The 20,161-nt window shown below is 37.7% G+C and overlaps 1 protein-coding gene and 1 pseudogene across 7 annotated transcripts in view; both read left to right on the top strand.

The window, feature by feature from the left end:
- LOC129946580 (uncharacterized) overlaps positions 1 to 20,161 on the top strand; it is a 490,943-nt gene that overhangs the window by 92,997 nt on the left and 377,785 nt on the right. The gene's annotated exons all lie outside the window — the stretch shown is intronic.
- On the top strand, positions 4,202 to 4,823 carry LOC129946581 (40S ribosomal protein S7-like; annotated as a pseudogene).

Genomic DNA, 20,161 nt, shown 5'->3' with positions numbered 1-20,161 from the left:
CTTTTTTGATGACAGCATATATTTTGTCTTGCCCTCATTGACCACTAAACCCATCTTCTTCGCGAGTAATTGGATGGACTTTTGGAAGATTGTGCCTCTAGTGTTGACGGTTGAGTTTTTCACAATTCTTTCCAGAACGATGTTGAAGAAATCGCATAACAGTGCATCGCCTTGTCTAAAACGTTTTTTGGCATCAAATGCATCGCTGAGATTTCTTCCGACCTTGATAGAGCAGCGTGCATTCTCCATCGTCATTCTGCACAAACGGATAAGTTTGACAGGGATGCCAAAACTAGACATTGCTCTGTAGAGCTCTTCCCTATAGATGCTGTCATACGCGGCTTTAAAATCGATAAAGAAGTTCCTGGGTTTTTTCCAAGATTTGCCGTAGTGTGAATATTTGGTCGATAGTTGACTTTCCTGGTCTGAAGCCACACTGATAAAGACCAATTAGGTTGTTAACGAACGGCTTCAGACGTTCACATAATATGGTAGAGAGGATCTTATACGCAATGTTAAGGAGATTAATGCCTCTGTAGTTGGCGCAGTTTAGAGGGTCTCCTTTCTTTATCGGGCATACTATGCTGAAATTCCACTCATCAATAGTTCGGCAGCGATGCCGTCAGATTAAGCAGCTTTGTTTAACTTAAGTTTAGATATAGCTATATTTTCACTTCGTGAAGGTCGGGTAGGCGGAATTCGGTTCGTCATCACCGTTATATAATTTGGAGAAGTGGTCTTTCAATATTCTCAACATCGACTGCGGTTCTACTACGATGTTCCCCTGATACAAGCCTGGGTTCGTGGCTGGTACCCTTGGGAGGTTTTTTTACCTTTTGGTAAAATTTACGAAACTCATTCCTGTTGTGACATCCCTCTATCTCCTCAATCGCGCGCGTTTCATGCTCTCTTTTTTTCCATCTAAGAAGCCGGTGTCCCTCTCTTCTCTTCTGCTCGTAGAGTTTGCCAGCAGCTCTTGTCCTTTTGTGGAGCGCTGTTTTGTATGTCTCTAGTTTTGCTGCGTGCTCTTGCCGGCATTCGTCTTCAAACCAGGGTTTTCACTGTGGTGGCCGTGTGAAACCTAGCACTTCAGAGGCGGCATCTCTGATGGCTGCAAGACAATGTTGCCACTGGTTTTCAATGCTTAATGCAGGAACCATAGGATTCCTTAGGAGGTTACTAGAGACGCGATCGGAAAAGGACATGGCAGTCTCATGCGATTGTAGCCGTCTAACGTCGAATCTTCTCAAAGTACTTCCTTGTTTTGGCTTGGATCGGGATATCAGTAGCCGAACCTTGGCTACAACGAGGTAGTGGAGCGCCGTTTTGTATGTCTCTAGTTTTGCTGCGTGCTCTTGCCGGCATTCGTCTTCAAACCAGGGTTTTCACTAGCCGAACCTTGGCTACAACGAGGTAGTGGTCCGAGCCAATGTTGGCCTCTCGGAATGTTCGGATATCCTGGATACTGGAGAAGTGTCGTGCGTCGATCGCAATGTGGTCAATCTGGTTGACGGTTGATTGATCAGGAGATTTCCATGTCCCCTTGTGGATATTAAGATGCGTGAACTGCGTACTAGCTACCAGAACGTCTCGCCCCGCAGCGAAATCGACCAGCCTGAATCCGTTGTCGGAGGTTGTGTCGTGCCTCCTGTATCTCCCGAGTATGCTACCAAAGATGTCTTCTCTTCCTAGCTTGGCATTAAAATCTCCTTAGACAATTTTAATGTCATAGCAAGGGCACTGCTCAGATGTCTTGTCCAAGAGCTCGAAGAATATGTCTTTGTTGTCTTCATCTTTCTCTTCTGTTGGGGCATGGGTGCATATGAGGCTTATGTTTGCGAATATATCCTTGATGCGGATTGTCGTGATGCCCTCGCTCACACTGATGAAACTCAAGACTTTTTGCCTGACTCTGGTTCCAACAACAAATTCTGTCGTTGTTCTCGGTAGCAGTCGCCGTAGTATACATCGCAGTCTTTCAGTTTGCGTTTGCCCGTTCCATCCCATCGCACTTCTTGGATGGCGGTAATATCTGCATTGCAGCAGTTTAGGGCTTCCCCTAGTTGTTCGGCTGCACGTGGTCTGTTAAGAGATCTAGCAATCCACGTACAGATCCGAAGTTTGTTGTCCTTATTTCGTTTGCGTGGGTTATCAATAGTAAATTCGTCCATATCCGAGGCATGTTAGTGCTTCGCAACTATGAAATCTTTTACGTGGCCAGGAAGTCACCCTGACTGCACAACCCCCAACCTGGAGGGCCAGATCCTAAGTATTACTCCAAGGATGAGGAGCCGGATAAAACTGCTTCCTATAGGCCTGAGCTCCGAATATGTCGAAGAAGCCCTATAAGGTGTTTTCTAAGTAGTTCAACCTTACTGGAACTGTAGACACCACCGTTGATTGCATCTCTTGAATTCGTCCGCATGTCTACCATTTGAACATCTGTAAGTTTTGTACATATGTAAAAGTTATAAAGCCGTTTGTAGAACTGAATAAGCAAACGTTTCTCAAATCAAGTGTCTTTACGTTTTTTCTCATTGCATTTGATATACAAACCTTGAAATTTCACTTTCACCAAACAAAATACTGAAAAAAATAAAAAAAAATTAATTTCTCGAAAATTCACCAACACACAAAAAGTTCCACATACGCCATCGCATACCACCAAACAGTAAACAAGGCTGTTATTAAATTTCGTATTATTATTTTTTGAGAAAACTAAGAGTGCAGTATTTTTTATCCTTCGCATATTTTTTCAATTACTCAACAAAACGTAATAAAAAAGTAGGTTAGTGCTTAGACTTTAAGAGATTTAAAAATATAATTAGAAGAAATCTTTCTTCTTTAAAAATTACTTATAAATTTAACGAATTGAATATTTTCTTTGCACATTTACATTTTGTACGTTTGTTTCATTTTAAGAAGAATTTCGTGGCCATGTGACTTGAATGACTTTATTTAGGTCAATAAAATAACCCTAACAATACACATTCCATTCTTCTGTAGGTTTTAATTTTTCACAAGCTTATCTTATGGCAAACAAATAAAATATATCTTGTGAAGTTTCAAAAAAAAGTTTTATCTTAGATTTTCTGACACTCACATTTTTGTTGAGTATTAACTTTTCAAGTTATCTGATATCATAACATCTTATTTATTTAGATAAATTCATTTTTAAGGATCCAAAAAAGTTTTATAATCCCAAAAATAAAAAAATATTGTTTACGACTCTACTACGACATCAATAAATTTTTCTCTTCATCTAGTATAATAATAGGTCTGTACATAAAGTTTGGGTTTTTGTATTTTAAGTCAGTATGTCAGGTTTAATCTACCCCTTTTACAAACATAATCGTCTAACAAATGTTATGTAGCATGTCATTACCATTTCTTCTACAAATTCTACAAAAAGAAAACAATAACCAAAAAACATGGACACTTAGCACAAAACAAGAACAACAACAAAAACACGAAATAAATGTTCAAGAAATACAAACGGCTCCTTAGGACTTTATCATATCAATAAACTACAAGTAAACACATGACTTTAACATATTACGAATTGTTTTTTGTGGATAACAAGACTTTACTATCTTCAATTCGAGAACCAAGTCCAATGAAATAGTAGAGCAAAATGAGCATAAGAAACATACTTACATAGATGGAAAATACTGCAAAACAGAAAATACCCCCCCCCCAAAAAAAAACAACAACAAAGGGTATGAAATTATTGCTCCGAATTTTCCCTCTTTTACCGCCTCAAAATGTTTATATGGGCGTAAGTATAGTATATTGTATAGAACGTTATTTAAGTATTCCCGTGAGAACGAGAGTTTTTGACAGAGGCGGATTTATTCCTTTGAGAATCCATGGAAAGTTTTGAGTACTCGTTCATAATATGAACTTTAAATTTATCGGCCAATTAATAATTGACAGTTCTAACATTCGATTTTATTGTTCTAAACACTTTTATTTTGTGTTTAAAGCTAGAACTTTTTTTTTACGCCTAAAAGAAGTTCATAAACATTCAATTTCTAATCCTTAAAACTCGGTTTATTAAGAAATTAGAACTCAATTGCGTTCGAACTCATTTCTTCGTCAACTTCTCAAGCGTTAGAACCCTGATTTAAATAACAACTTGAGATAGAACTTTAAAATATTTAAATCGTACAATTTTGTTTCATTATTAAAATCAGATGCTATGATGATTGGAAACAAAATTATCAAGCTTAACGGCGCTGAACCTGATGAGTTCCAGAAAACCATCGTTCCAGCTTTATTGAAGCTCGAGATGAATTCCGAGTCGAAACTCCAATTGAGGGATCTTCACATTACTCGTGCTCGTGAAATCGAATTCAACAACAAGAAAGCTGTCATCACCTATGTCCCAAGTCCAAAGCAAAAGGCTTTCCAGAAAATACAAATTCGTTTGGTCTGTGAGATAGAGACGAAATTTTCTTACAAACATTTTGAGTTCATTGGCGAGTGTAAGATCTTTCCTAAGTCAACGAGGAAATCGAGGAATCCTTTAAACAAAAGAGGCCCGCACTCTTACCGCTTTGTACGATGTCATCCTCGAAGATTTGGTATTCGACGCTGAAATTGTCGGCGAACGTTACCGCGTCAAGCTCGATAGCACTTAGATAAGAACAACAAACTACCATTGAACACAAAGTTGACACCTTCACTTCAGTGTACAAGAACTTGACTGGACGAGATGTAACTCTCGAGTTCCCAGAAAACTACTTCTAATTTTTCTTTCAAGATTACGTTTTAAAACATTCAAGAACAGGAATAAAAAAGATACGTTTTAAAAAAAATAAGGGAACCTAGTAAAGTTGGGAATAATTTTACTTCTTCAAAACTGCCTGATTTTATTTGAGATTTGAGAGTAAAAAAATGTTTGACAATAATGCCGGGTTTTCCAATATAAACTTGTTAGCTTTCAATTTAATTGGTGAACACACTTTTTGCTAATCATCAAACTGTCATTTTCAATTTATTCAGTTTACTCAATATTTCCATCATGCTAATGAGCAACGGCTGCTGTTGTAAATTCTACAAATTTTCTACCGAAATTCGAAGTCGGTGGTCGTAATTCTCGCACTAGTAGACAATGTCTACATATTTGTTGCCTGATGTTGATGTTTTCGTGAGACAACGGGTTGGTGAAAGTGTGAACAAAATATCAGGGTCATTTAAGAGTTCGTAGCAAATTATCTAAATCGGTCAATTCCACAGTTTTCCTTAGAATTGGTCATCGCTTAGATCACATTGTGGTGCTGACAATAACAATCGTTACGTCTGATAGCCGATTTATTTTTGGCCCAGATAGTAAGATATGGTATTGAAAAACAAGTGGTTTCAACAAAAATGGTTCTACAAACAACACAGTACTCCTTACAGTAATTTTAGTGAAGAGTAAGTTGGATGAGCATTTACCTCAAGAAATAAGACAGTCACCTGGATTGTACGAGTTAAAGCTTTTAGACTATTTTCTTTGAAGCTACATTAAGTCATGGATTTATGTCAATGACGTTGGAAAATCTAACAGCCAATATTACAATTGTTTCGGCCGAAATGTCACATTGTACGTAAAGGTTTTGAACTATCTGAAATAGCTTATGTTATATTTTAAAAAATAAGTTGTGAAGTCATTATTTTTAAACAATTTACATTTTGTAAAAAGTTAGTTTCAAAAAAAATTCAAATGGTAGACATGTGCATTCAAGAGGACACAAGTGTCCACAGGTTTTTCTCAAAACCTACCTCTGTCTATCAACTTCTATTCTCACCTCCCCGCGGTGAACATCGGGTGCCTAGTACCTCAACTATATATTGGGCAAACGAGAGTGGTGGGGAGAAGTGTTTCCACTAAGGCACCTCTCCTTATCCAGACGGCAGCGGACGAATTCTCGAGATGGTATCAACGGTGGCTTCTACAGTTCTAGTAAGGTTGAACTACTTAGTGAACACCTTATAGGGCTTCTTCGACTTATTCGGAGCTTAGGCCTATAAGGAGAGTTTTCATTCGGCTCCTCATCCTTCGAGTTATACTTAGGATCTGGCCCTCCAGGTTGGGGGTTGTGTCGTCGGGGTGACTTCCTGGCCACGTAAACAATATCTTTAGTTGCGAAGCACCAACAAGCCTCGGATACAGACGGATTTACTGTTGACAACCCACACAAACGAAATAAGGACAACGAACTTCGGATCTGTACGTGGAATGTTAGGTCCCTTAATAGACCACGCTTAGCCGAACAATTAGCGGAAGCCCTAAACTGCTGCAAGGGAGATATTACAGCCATCCAAGAAGTGCGATGGGATGGACCGGGCAAACGCAAAGTAAAAGACTGCGATATCTACTACGGCGAGTGCTACCGAGAACAAAGACAGCGTCCATTTGGGTGTGGTCTTGTTATTGGAACTAGACTCATGCAAAAAGTCTTGAATTTCAACAGTGTGAGCGAGCGCGACCGCATCAAGGCTAAATTCGCCAACATAAGCCTAATATGCCCGCATGCCCCAACAGAGGAGAAAGATGAAGACACCAAAGACATATTCTTTGAGCTCTTTGACAAGACATGTGAGCAGTGCCCTGGCTATGACATTAAAATTGTCTTAGGATATTTTAATGCCAAGCTAAGAAGAGAAGACATCTTTGGTGGCATAATGGGGAGATACAGCCTGCACGACACCACCTCCGACAACGGATTCAGGTTGAACGATTTTGCTGCTGGGCGAGACGTTCTGGTAGCTAGTACGTAGTTCACACATCTCAATATCTACAAGGGGACATGGAAATCTCCTGATCAATCAACCATCAACCAGATTGACAACATTGCGATCGACGAAACTTCTCCAAAATACAGGATATACAAACATTCCGAGGGGCCAACATTGACTCGGACCACTACCTCGTTGTAGCCAAGGTATGTCTACGGATATCCTGATCAAAGCCAAAACAAGGAAGTGCTGTGAGAAGATTCGACGTTAAACGGGCTACAATCGCAAGACATCTTATGGAGTCCTATGCATTAAGCATTGTAAACCAGTGGCAACATTGCCTTGCAGCCATCAGAGATGCCGCCTCTGAAGTGCTAGGTTTCACACGGCCACAACATCGAAACCCAGCGCAGCGAAACAGCAGGCATACGGAATACCAATGCACAAAAGCACCAGAGCTGCTCGCGAGCTCTACGAGCAGAAGAGGAGAGAGGAACACCGACAGAGGCATCAGTCTCCTTAACATTGCGTATATGATCCTCTCTGCCGTATTATGTGAACGTCTGAAGCCGTTCGTCAACAACCTGATTGGTCCTTATCAGTGTGGCTTCAGACCACTATGGCAGATCTTGAAAAAAATCAGGAACTTCAAATCGATACCCACCATCTCTTTATCGATTTTAAAGCCGCGTATGACAGCATCTATAGGGAAGAGCTCTTCAGAGCAATGCTTAGTTTTGGCATCCCTGTCAAACTTATCCGTTTGTGCAAAATGACGATGGAGAATGCACGCTGCTCTATCAAGGTCGGAAAAGATCCCACCCAATGCTTTGATGTCAAAAAAGGTTTTAGACAAGGCGATGCACCGCCATGCTACTTCTTGAACATCGTTCTGGAAAGAATTGTGCAAAACTCAACCGTCAACACTAGAGGCACAATCTTCTAAAAGTCCATCCAACTACTAGCGAAGAAGATGGGTTTAGTGGTCAATGAGGGCAAGACCAAGTATATGCTGTCATCAAAAAAGGGCACTGAACAACGACGTCTTAGACAAAACGTCACCATGGACAGCTATCACTTTGAGGGTGTTAAGGACTTTGTATACCTAGCACCGCTATTTACACAGACAACGATACCAGCGCTGAAATCAAACAAAGAATAACTCTTGCAAATCGCTGCTTCTTTGGACTTAGAAGGCAATTGATAAGTAAAGTCCTCTCTCGAACATCTTAAATCACCATCTATAAGACACTCATCATCCCGGTTCTCATTTATGGCGCTGAGGCCTGGACCCTGTCAAAGAAAGATGAGAGCGTCTTAGGATGCTTCGAGAGAAAAATTCTTCGGATGATTTTCTGTTCCGTACGTATAGATGGAGAATGGAGGAGAAGATATAACGACGAACTGTACGGGCTGTACAGTGACACTGAACTAGGTAGCTTTAGGTCATGTAGAGCGAATGGACATCAACGCTCCAGCCCGAAAGGTCTTCGAATCCAATCCCGAGGAACGGTTCAGTAGAGGAAGACCGCGACTCAGGTGGCGCACCCAGGTGGGAGAGGACCTCAACCAACTTGGCACGCGAAGCTGGAGACAACTAGTTAGGGACCGAGCTGGCTGGAGACGCATGTTGGTTGAGGCCCAGGCCGTCTGAACCGGACTGTAGCGCTACCTTAAGTAAGTAAGTAAGTTTGAACAGTATGAAACATCGTACCACATCTGCTGTATGTGAAAACTTAAAACTATTTACTTTCCTATCACCTTGCAAATAACAGCGTTTCTGACGATATACGCGGTTTAGTTAGCAATTGAATTTTCCGACTCTGGGACTTAGAATATCAGAGGTCCGTAAAGCTGGAAATACCACAATTGTGTTTTGTTGAGAAAGTCTTCAATAGTTTATGGATATGAGCTTTAAAAAACAATTTGGAGTTCCGCGAACTGTTTCGCTAACTTAGAAGTCCAAAAAGAGTCCTAAAATCTTCAGTTTTTTGAAATGATGAACGTCAAGCTGGGAACACCACAAGTTTAAGGGGGAAGGGATTTTTGAACCAAGTCTATATTAGATCACTAAATTAACACAAAAAGAGGCCTACATTTCTGCGTCATTAGAATTTCGATTGTTGTGTTTCCAGCTTTACCGACCTGAATATCTGCAAGGTTTTGTCAATAAGCCCATGCATTTATACATAGAATGGCATTTTTATGCGTCTTGTAGGTTGGTGGTATCAATGGACCCGATCATGATAATGGTGGGCGTTACAACAATTTATTTTAATCATTCTATTTCAATTTTAAAAGAAACTCAAAACATTTGTAATTTAAAGGTTTTAGTAAATTAAATTATTTTTTGATGTTGCTTTTCCTTATATTTATATACAAACACAGGAAAATCTTACATTAAGAAAATAATTACATAACTTATTGTTTAAAGTAAAACGCGACAATTAGTCAACATCGTTCCGCATTAAAATCAATTTCAGTACCAACAAATGTACATTTTTAAAAAAGTACCTTAAAGTTTTGACCTAAGTCGGATTAAGTTCAATTCTTTTGAATGGCCCTATTTTATGATACAATGAATTGCAAAATCCATCCCTGACTTCCTGCTGAACGGTTATAATTCGATCCACACGAACAAGCAAGCTTCATAGTAAAGCACCTATATTACCCCCAAGAAAGAGTGCATTAGGCTTCTACGTATGTACATACACACGTATGTCGTATAGTATTATGTACCCTTTCCCATGTTTCTGGTTCTCCTCTCATTGGTGTGCAGCTCTACTTATAAATTGAAGGAGCTGCTCCCTTATACGGATATTAAATAACTGGTTGCTGGCTTGGCTGGTGAGAAATCGATTGCTACATATTTTTGGGCGGAGGTTTGTTCGGGAACGGTGAAATGTACACTGCACAATATACGGTAGCTAGCGGTACCTATAAAAAACAGCAAGTGCTTGATAGCAGTTTTTGTATGCACGACGACGATGAGTAAATATATCTGATCACTGATATTTTCACAGAAAATGGGTTGGCCCCGAAAAAGACGTTATATTTATGCTAGAGCTGTTGTGCTTCCAAGCCCGGCCATAACGCCAACGACAAAGTCAACGAGGGAATAAATAGAAGGCTTATATGATATGCGGCGAGGCGATGCGATGCAACCTCGTTTACCCTCTTTATACCTTTTTAAAACAGCTAGCGTTTCACATCAGAGCTACCCTACCTTAAACTTACCCACAACATACTCGTATACGATAGAAAATGTTATTTATTTTTGACGTGTTGTGTATTGTATACTGACATTAGATATGGGTACGGTACGGGGTTGGTTTGGTTTGGTTTAGTTTTGTAAAATGACAGTGTTGGGACGCGACGTCATCGATGACAGCAAACGATGGCAACGGTGGTGGTAAGTTGATTGCATTAGGCTTACTTTAAATTTGTATGCAAGAAGTTCAATTTATGAGAGGCGAGAGATATACCTACACTACATAAAGGGAGGATTTAACTTGACTATATGTATTGTTTTGGTGTGTAATATTGAACACATATACATATAGTTATACATAAGTTGGGCGAACTGAAAACGTGTCATGAAAAATTAAATCCTACTATTGATTTTCTATTCTAACTAAACTACTAACCCGAAAGGCATAGCGGAGCTTTGAGCGGCTGCAGCGACGACCACGATGACGACGACGGTGACGTTCGGTTTGTTCTATTTAGATTTGAATATTAAACCGGAAGTGTAATGGTGTCGTTTTAAGGGGTTTAGACTTTGTTGCTTTTTTGTATTTGTATTTAATTCGTTAGTTAAATGGCTTTTTTTACGTAACGGTTATGTGTTATGCATAAGATGTTCCATAAACATACATTTAATACAATTCAGGTGAGGTTAGGGTTGGTTTAAAACAATTTAGTTTAACAGTGCAAAGGCAAACCTGTTGAAACTTTGCTGAAAAAAAACGTTGTTACGTAAGTAGATTTACGTACATATATCATTTTGAAAAGTGTTATGAGCCTTTAAGATCAATTCTACCATGAGTATTTGTTTGATTTTATTTTACTATGAAGATAAATGTTGAAATTTGTTAACAAAAGTTCATATCAAAAATGTTCAAAAAAAGAGGAAGGGATTCGACCCTCACTGATGACTTCCCATCCATTTCCATCTGTCGATTTTTCTAAAAGTTTAACAAAATATAATTAACGACATTTTCTTTGAAATAGATACTTTAAAGTTAATACCTGTTTGTTCTCATAATGCTTTAGTCGAAAACCATTTCTTGTAATTTTGCTGTTGTTTTTGGCAATTATTCCGTTCGTAGAAAAATAACGATAGTTAAACTTGGTCCTTAATCCGTTTATCTGTATTGGCCCCAACAGAAATAAAGCCCTTAAGTCTTTTTAAGACCAAAAACAAAATAAGTCCCCATGCATTTTTTTAGTCAGAAATCGAAAAATTCTAATTTTATAATTTTATCTAAATAAAACGAACCATTTGAAGGGTACCCCCTATAGAATCATTATTTTATTTTCTCAATAATCAATCAATTGATTTCAATATAAAATGTCTAGGCAAGCTCTTAAGCGGTCCCTACGCTCAATACTATTGTGCAAAATATTAAATAAATTAGTTAAAAGCTGTAGACGACATGGTGAGTGATGTTTTCTTTATGGATGCTGCATGGTTAATCTAAGTTTCCAAGAAACTGCATTGCGTCAATATAATACTACGTCAACTGCACCATTTTCTTCAGAATCCGAATTTTTTTTTAATTGGTTTATCAACCTAAAATTTTTAAAAATAAGGGTTTTTTTGAGAAATCAATGGCAAAAACAACATTTTTTGCAGTTACATTGTTGCAGCTCAAAATGCTGGAAGTATTTTTGAAGAGACTCTTAGCCAACACGAGCAAGTTCGTTCGACCCAGTCGTGCATATTATTTAAAATAGTTGCAGTGGATACAAAGTTATCGAAGCACGTTAATCATTTGTACTTTTTAACTTTTTAATTAAAGTACATGATGTTCAAATGGTAGACATGTGGACACAAGCGTCCACAGGTTTATCTCAAAACCCACCTCTATCTATCAACTCCTACTCTCACCTACCCGCGGTGAACATCGGGTGCCTAGTAACTCATGTGGAGATTGGGTTACAACCCCAGTGGAAAGTTGTTGAGGTAGCAAACGAGAGAGGGGGGAGAGGTGTTTCCACTAAGGCACCTCTCCTTATCCAGGCGGCAGCGGACGAATTCTCGAGATGAAATCAACGGTGGCGTCTACAGTTCCAGCAAGGTTGAACTACTTAGTGAACACCTTATAGGGCTTCTTCGACATATTCGGAGCCCAGGCCTGTAAGGAGTGGTTTATCCGGCTTCCCGTCCTTGGAGTTATACTAAGGATCTGGCCCTAGAGGTTGGGGGTTGTGTCGTCGCGGTGACTTCCTGGCCACGTAAAAGCCTCATAGTAGCGAAGCACCAACAAGCCTCGGATAAGGATGGATTTACTGTTGACAACACACGGAAACGAATTAAGGACAACGAACTTCGGATATGCACGTGGAATGTTAGGTCCCTTAACAGACCACGTGCAGCCGAAGAATTAGCGGAGGCCCTAGACCGCTATAAAGACATCACCGCCATCCAGGAAATACGATGAGATGGACCGGGATGAAAAACTGCGATATTTACTATGTTGAATGCTACCACAAAAACCAAAAGCGCTTATTTGGATGCGGCTTCGTCATTGGAGCCAGTCTTAGGCATGAAATCTTGAGCTATAGGTGCATCAACGAGCGCCTCATGACCATACGCATCAAGGCTAAATTTAGCAACATTAGCTTGATATGCGCGCAATGCCCCACAGAAGAGAAGAATAAAGATATGTTCTTCGAGCTCTTAGACAAAACGTATGAGCAGTGTCCTAGCTAGGATATTAAAATTGTCCTGGGCGATTTTAATGCTAAGCTAGGAAGGGAAGACATCTTTGGTAAAATAATCGAGAAAACCAGCCTGCTCGACAACACTTCCGACAACGGATTCAGGCTCATAGATTTTTCTGCGGGGCGAAACGTCATGGTAGCCAGTACGCGTTTTCCACACCTCAACATCCACAAGGGAACTTGGACTTCTCCAGATCAATCTACCGTCAACCACATTGACCAAATTGCGATCGACGCTAGACACGCTTCCAGCATCATGGATGTACGAACTTTCCGAGGAGCTAACATCGACTCGGACCACTAACTCGTTGTAGCCAAGGTAGCGCTTCGGATTTCCAGACCCAAGACAAAACAGGGAGGTGCTTGGAGAAGGTACAACGTCGAACGGCTATAATCGCCAGAGATCGCCAAATCCTTTTCTGACCGAGTTACAAGGAACCTCTCCCGAAGGTCTTTGCCGCCAACACAATGTATCCAAAACCAGTGGCAACATTGCCAAGATGCAAACAGAGAAGCCGCCTCTGATGTGCTGAGTTTCAAACAGCCAGAAGTCTAATAAAGACGTTGGAGCGGTTGGCTTGAATGCCGAGCTCTTTAAAGCAACTGGAGATAAGTTGGTTAAGAGCATGCACCAACTTATCTATAAGATTAGATATGGTCAGGAAAAAGCATGCCTGATGAATGGAACCCCAGTATTGTTTGCCCGGTCCTGAAAAAGGAGGCCCTCTTAACTGCACCAACTATAGAGGAATCAGTCTACTTAACATCGTCTATAAAATCTTCTCTGCCGTAATATGTGAACGTCTAAAGCCCATTGTCAACAACGTGATAGGTCCTTATCAGTGTGGTTTTAGGCCAGGAAAGTCCACAGTTGATCAAATATTCACATTACGGCATATCCTGGAAAAAGCCCAAGAACACTAAATCGACACCCACAATCTTTTCATCGATTTCAAGGCCGTATATGACAGCATCTACAGGGACGAGCTGTATAGAACCATGTCTAGTTTTGGCATGCCAAACTCGTCCGTTTGTGCAGGATGACCATGGAGAATTCACGCTGCTCCATTAAGGTTGGAAACAACTTAACAGAACCTTTCGATGTCAAAAAAGGTTTTAGACTAGGTGATGCGCTGTCATGTGATTTTTTTAACATCGTGCTTGAAAGAATAGTGCAGAGCTCACACGTCAAAATTACAGGCACCATCTTACAAAAGTCTGTCCAATTACTAGCATATGCTGATGACATTGACATAATCGGAAGAACTCAGCGAAATGTCAATGGGGCTTTTGTGAATTGTGAGTATTGAGGCAGAGGCGTCAAAAAGGGTTAAACTGTTAATTTGGGCAAAACAATGTTTATGAAGTAGTCAAGATAGGATGTACAACACCGACGTCTTGGTCAAAACGTTACCTCCGATCTACGGTCCCGTATGAATCGAAGTGGAGTGGAGCAGAAGATGGAACGACGAGCTGTACGGGATGTACAGCGACTTAGACTTAGCCAGAAGGGTAAAAGTCCAACGACTAAGATGGCTGGGTCACGTAGGGCGCATGGAAACCAATGCTCCGGCCCGGATAGTCTTCGAATCCACACCCATAGGACAGCGCAGTAGAGGACGTCTGCGGAACTGGTGGCGCTCACAAGTGGAAAGTGACCTCACCCAACTTGGAGCGCGAAACTGGAGACATCTAGCTAGGGACCGAGCTAGATGGAGAAGTTTGTTGGGTGAGGCCCTAGCTCACACAGGACTGTAGCGCCACCTTAAGTAAGTAAGTAAGTATAAGTGTACAGATTAAAATGCAGAAAGATGCAAAAAGGACTCTCAAAAAAATTAGAGTGGGTGGTTTTTGTACCATTCCAATTTAAAAAAAAGGTAAAAATATCTCACAAACCAATAGCTTTAGAACTTAAATTAAATTGTATATAGTATATTGTAACGTGGTACGAAGCAGATATATTTTTGAACAAAAATTGTTTTTTATAAATCCAAAAAAATTAAAAAAAAAATTGTTACCTCGAAAATTTGACGAACAAAAAATTACTGTATCTCCAAAAAATGTCTTGCAACGAAGAATAACGTTTTCAACACCCAATAAAATTTTGAGCAAAATCAAAGTGACATTTTTTTTGTAAAAAATAAAAACTTAACAAAATTAATAAAATTTGTAAAAAATTATTTTCCACTTAATTATCTGTTACAATGCTTAAGATATTGGGATATTGGCTTCAAACTCATTTTATCTTTCAAAAAAATTGTTTTCAATATTCGGTTAACTTTTAAAAAAATTAGAATTGACTGTTTTTGTAAAAAAAATAAAAACCTAAAGAACATTAACAAAAATTGGTAAAAAATAATTTTCGACTTAAATATCTTTTCAAAACCTTGATATTATGTCTTCAGTAAAATTTTGAGAAAAATGGAATTGATAATTTTCTTACAAAAAATAAGAACGTTAAGAAACAACAATACTAAAACTTGGTAAAATTTCACTTTTAAAAATATTGCCTTCGAACTTATTTTATCTCACAGAAAATATTTTTTTTTGACATTCAGTAAATTTTGTATAAGAATCCAATAGGCTAATAGTACGCAAATTTGGTAAAAATTCATGTTCGGTTCTCGATATCTCGTGAACAATAAAAGATATTGACTACAAATTATTTTCATTTATCCAATTTATTTGAATATAAGAAGAAAATACAAATTTTTGAGAAATACTACTAAAAATTGGGTTTCGATTAAAATTCCCGTTAAAAAAATTGGATTTAAAAATCAAACTGTTTCATTATATGCAAAATATTGTTAATAATTTTTAAATTCTTAAGAATAGTCCAACTGACAACTTTTTTAACAAAACACAAACACCTACAAACCTCTAAAGCAAGACAAATCCATAGACGGGGTTTGAAGTTATCAGTGTGGTTCGCATCCCAGCCTCTTTTTTTATTTTAGACTTGTTAAATGTCTACATAAACATACTCACATCAAAAACCTTAAAACAAAAACTTTTTCAACCACTAGAAGTGTAAAACCCACTGGATATTATAAATGTATGGCATATGAAAATGAACGTCAAAAGAACATAATTATATAAAATGTTTGTTTTACAATCACAATACATAATTGAAAAGCTAGTTGTGTCCTCTTTGGGGATAATGACAACAATAAAAAGCAATTACTTCGGCCTTATTTACATGACAAATAACCACATCACAAATTTAACATTTCATATTTACATAGTTTCCCAAGTGCGGTGGATACCAACCTCCTAATAAATTAGGTTTACCTAAAACAATTTATTTATGATTCTATTTATTCCAACTAAAGTCATTGGATATTGTACGTATTTTACCAGCTCATAGCATACTCACAACAACACGCGACTTTTAAAATCACTTTATGAATTAAGAACCCAATAATAACAATAATTATTATTATTAAAGGAAACTTAAGAAACCTTAGGAGAAAATAATAAGACGTATAAGAAGAAAGTTGTTAAACTTTGTTTATAAATATAATTTCATTGCGTGTATCAGTCTCATGAGTATTTTAGTAAAGAAAAACGCACATAAAATATTTCTTGTGTTACCACTTCTATACACGGTGGCATTTTGACCTTTTTCCTTAATGCTATGTGTACCAATCTAATATATGTACCTTGCAAACGTGTGCATCCACATTCACACACATTTTGCGTGACACTTGAACTTACTGAATCCAACTTCAACAAAAAAACTAAACACAAGTTTTAAAACGCCATTATTACCTTTAACCTTTCAAAACGGACGCACTAAAACAAAATTGGAAGTTGTATACGTATCAAAAAGTCCGGTTTTACAAAAAGTATATACATGTAACCAATTTCTTATATAAGGAGTATAGTTTTGCTTTGGACAAGCTTTCCCACCATTAGGTTGGCATCAAAACTTTCCTAACGTCGGTCGTTACATATCTAGATATTAAGGACTGTGAATATCCTGCCCACAATTCCATTGATCTAAGTTCTTGCGTAATTTAACACACACTCCAAAAAATTTCGACTACCACAAACGAAATAAAAATGCTGTATAATAAAAGTAGTACCTTAACACATACACTATATCATGTATACTTACAAAAACACTTTCGAAAATGTTCTTTTTTAAATAATTAAATTTGATACTCTTGTTGTAGTCGTATTTGAGTATATTTTAAAGGTTAAAGGTACTTGATTGGCTAATATACTCAAACAATTGTCGACTCGCAACAACGAGTTTTATGTACCAAACTACATATATGCGAACATACACCAGACTTATCGGTATCAAGAGGTATAAGAGTGCAGCACGTGTAATAAAATATCCTTATACTAAACTTGAAAGCAAATACAGGATGTCTCCATTTGAATATTGTTCGTTAGAAAATAGTGATATTAATTATATACCTGTCTGTCAATAACCTGCTGCTATTTTTAGTGATAACAAAGATATCAAATATTTTTATTATTAATCAATTCTGATTTCTAGCAAATTTGCGGAAAATGCACCAATACCCGACCATCTTAAGCATTTTCTTTCTTTGAAGGTAGATGTTAGTTCCAACAGCGTTGGATTGGTGTATTTTTTAAGAATATTCATTAATTATTAGTTTTCTATGCCTTAGAGCGTTTTTTAAATAATTGTAAAATTTTAAATAGTTTTGGCCATTCATGATTTCTAGGAACTGATCACGGTTAAGTTTTTCGCTTCCAAAGAAAATTTTTCTGTAAGTTCGGAAACAAGGACACACTCCTACAAAATGATAAGTATCTTCAGAAGCGTCAAGGTTGCAGATCGTACAAATTCCATCCGTATTATTTTTAAATGCTCGTGCATTTTGGTTGAGCAATCCACACCTGGACTTTAATACCATACTTATCATTTCACTCGAGTTACTATCATTGAAATAGTTTGGTACCTCAGCATAGTTCAAGTTGCAATATTCTTTATGGAATCGTGATTGTAGAACTGTATTAGTGTGTTCCGACCAATGCCTTTCTACAAGTTTTTCGCAAGTTTCTGCGTTAGTGTTCCAGTCAAACTGAATGTTCAGATCCGTAAAGAGTTCTGACCATTTGTCAGCCCAGTAGATCTTTTTTCTTAGTCTTTTTCGCATTCTGTTTTCAGGGAGCGTGCTTACCCTTTGGACGTATTTAAAGTGGAGTTTTAGTGTTGTAATATAAGCTTTTCTTAAACCAGTTTCAATATTGAGAACATAGTTTGGCGTGTTATTAGGAAGGGAGAAGCATCTTTTAATGAAAAACCTTTGCAACTTTTCAACTTCGTCATTCTCCGAATATCCCCAAACTTGGGCACAGTAATTCATTATAGACTTTGAAGCAGCTTCGTATATTTTGAATTTATCTGAGTGTTGTATGTTCTTATTTCTGATAAAGTTTGACCAAGTAGCAATAATTGAATTCTTAGACATTACAAGCCTTTTCGTAAGATGATCCGTCCACGACATGTTGTATGTGAGATTTACTCTTAGGTACTTGAAATCGTTAGATATTTTGATCTCGGTGTCGTTGTGCTTCCATTTTTCTTCAGCTGCTCGACGTCCACCATTTCGAAAAATAAATATTTCTGGTTTTGTTAGGTTCACATGCAGTTGCCAGTTGGAACAATAATTTGCAAAGCTGTCTATCATTTTAATTGAGAGTAGCACTATGTCGTCTGCGTAAAGTAGAGCTTTTACCGATACTCCTTCCATAGGAACTCCACACGGCAAATCAGAATCAAGGTCGTTTAAGAACAAGATAAATAGCAGAGCGCTTAGAACACAACCTTGTTTCACACCTTGATTAATAGGAAATAAGTTACTGATATGAGTGCCGTTCCGTACTATAGCAGTGTTGTTGGTATAGAGTGCTTTAAGAATCAATACCATTTTAGACATTAGCCTTAAAAAAATCGCCTATAGAGGCGTTAAATTGCTCGAAATAGACGCAGAAGTGACTGACCCCAAACATGAAATGAACTTTATTCCGAAGTTCGTATCGACAGCGTCTTGTTGAAACCAAATCTTATACAAGTAAAGCTTTTTCATTTTGTCTTCAATAGGAGTGGTATCATATTTAGTAGCGCTTACCACCATTCACATCCACGCAACTGCTTTCTCAAATTACCAGTTCGGATTCGGCTTAAAACTGTAGGTACTTCCATCCATCATTGACAACAGTACACGCACACAGGAATGGTTGACAGATGTAAGTCACTAGGCCTTAGTTCTCAACTTACTGTTGTGCCACCCAATTCATTTTATTTATTTATGTTCTACTCCAAACAGCGGCTTTTTCGAGATGAATTGGTAGCTTTTGCAATGATTCTGGAAGCTATTCACTATAAACATGGCAGTTTTGTTTGTTAATGTATATTTTCAACACCGGAACTTTTTGTAGCTGAACATAATTTTTCGATACAAGAAAGTGGATATTTGGCATCTGCTGTGAACAATGCAGAATTGATAATTCACGGCCACTACTTACTAATTTTCTACAGTTTACAATAATCACAACACCCTTAATATCAACTCAGTATGCGGTTGATCGAAACATGGAATGGAAGAAGTGGACGATGAAGTTTCTTAAACTTATTATCAAATATTTGCCACAAAGATACTAAAAATCAATTTTGTAGCCCCAATGGCCGAATTTAGAAACGAAATATTCTCAAACCCTCTTTTTTTAGAAATCATCCTCCTTAGCTTTTAGTTTCCTGCTTCGAATCACAAGAAAAGACTCCAAATCAACCTTTTTAGATTTCGTTGAATCCTTCAGTTTCTTATTTTTCTCCTAATACTGGTCGGGTATTGGTACACTTTTCTTTAACTTATCACTTTCAAAATAATGACAGAAACATTCAAAAGGACATACAATACCAAATATTGAATACTTTTCACTGTTAAATCAAATTGTGATGTATTTTGGCATCTTAACCTTTTCCATTTCATTGGTATCTTACGAAGTAGGTGTTATCAATTTTTAGCTTTGATATATCGAATTTACATAATAAATAAAATAACACTTTACCAACCAAAAAGTACACCCTGTTTTAATATTTCTATATACCAAAAGTCAACACCCACCAACGAAGATAACATGCTCGATAAATGCTTGAATTCCTTTGTAAATGTCACCGTAACACTTAAATGTTTAAGCAAAGAGCTGTTAAGAATTTTATTGAAAATAAATGGTACTCGTTATTTATTGTATACAGGTAATGCCGACCGAGTTCGTATTTATTCGAAGTGTTCCATTTAATCCTTTTGCTTTGATGATTTCAAATAAAAGATTATTTTATCTACTCGAGTAATCTTTAGTATTACCAAAGACAAAAAAAATAATATGTTAAAATCATTTTATTGAACAAAATTTAATACATACGGAATGCGCCATTTTTGGGTCTACATCATATAAAGTGGTGTATTAAAGAAATAGATTTTGAGGATTTCAAGATATTTGA

This window comes from Eupeodes corollae, chromosome 2, assembly GCF_945859685.1.
Source record: "Eupeodes corollae chromosome 2, idEupCoro1.1, whole genome shotgun sequence".
NCBI classification, from domain to species: Eukaryota; Metazoa; Arthropoda; class Insecta; order Diptera; family Syrphidae; genus Eupeodes; species Eupeodes corollae.
Note: the sequence above shows the minus strand (reverse complement) of the source record. Positions and strands in the feature narration are given on the sequence as shown.